This window comes from Octopus bimaculoides, chromosome 11 (assembly GCF_001194135.2).
Source record: "Octopus bimaculoides isolate UCB-OBI-ISO-001 chromosome 11, ASM119413v2, whole genome shotgun sequence".
NCBI lineage: Eukaryota > Metazoa > Mollusca > Cephalopoda > Octopoda > Octopodidae > Octopus > Octopus bimaculoides.
In genome coordinates this window covers 30,959,164-30,960,506 of record NC_068991.1, presented here as the reverse complement: position 1 = coordinate 30,960,506, position 1,343 = coordinate 30,959,164, and positions in this window count along the sequence as shown.

Sequence of the window (1,343 nt, the reverse complement as noted above, 5' to 3'; positions counted from 1 at the left end):
ATTATAGATGTATGAGTTTAGCAGGGGATTTTTAGTTTTACCCCCCTCCCCCCACTAACATCCGTTCTTATAAGCGGCGAGTTGTTTTCTATAGCACAAATTTTGATTAAATAGACAAGATATTTTTTTAATATTTCTCCGTAAATACTAAATATCATAAAAGTGATAAAACTGAAATATTAACCTTTTCAGTTACATTGGCATCACACACACACACACACACACACACACACACACACACATACACACACACACACACACACACATTATGCCGTATCATATATTATAGATAAATAGGAATATATATACATATGTGTATGGAAACACACACGCGCGCGCGCACGCATAAATATATATAAACACCCACCCACATACAGATTTATGTATGCATACTAATGTACACACACGTACACACATACATACTTACATGCATAGACAATATACAGTTCTGAAATTTTATTTTATCAATTGTTGAATTTATATTAAGTTAATTTTAGTGACACGAAAATACACATTATTATATACAAATGTTATTATATATATATTAAATATATATGATATTAACCATATATATATTTCTATATGAATGTGCATGTATATGCATATTTAACCATATGTATTCGTATAGGTATATATATATATATATATATATATATATATATATATGATTTTCTTTGTGCATTTATCGTGTTTTATTTATATATGCATACACATATACACGCATACATCATAGGAGGAGATCGATATTTATATTTCCCTATGTTTCGTTGTTTCAACGCGAAACAGACTTCACCAAGTATTTTGTTGATCAAAAGCACTGCCCCTAAGACGATGTCAATTCATCGAAGGCCTAAGCAGGCTGACATTCTCTATTCGAGAGTTTGATTTGTGGTAGAAATGGCTGCTATTTCTAAATTCAAAATGATCACGTATGTCTGCAAGATATTATTAACAAAAATTATGTTCGTTACACATATATATATGTGCGCGTATACATAGTTGTATATATATGTATAGATATATGTTTATATATATATATACACATATATATGTGTAAGCATGTATGTATAGATATATCTATATATTTGTATATATATATAGATATATATATATATATATGTGTGTGTGTGTGTGTGTAGATATATATTTATATATACACATATATGTATGTATGTATGTATGTATGAGGCAATTCTCTCTGTTTATTTACACTTATTCCTTTCTGTTAAAGAGCATAGGCTCGAAACGTAAAAGACTTTTTCATTTTTCCGAGTGTCATGCTAAAATACTTGCTTGTTGTTCACACACATGTCTTCGTCTTTTGTGTTTCTATAAACTTATAT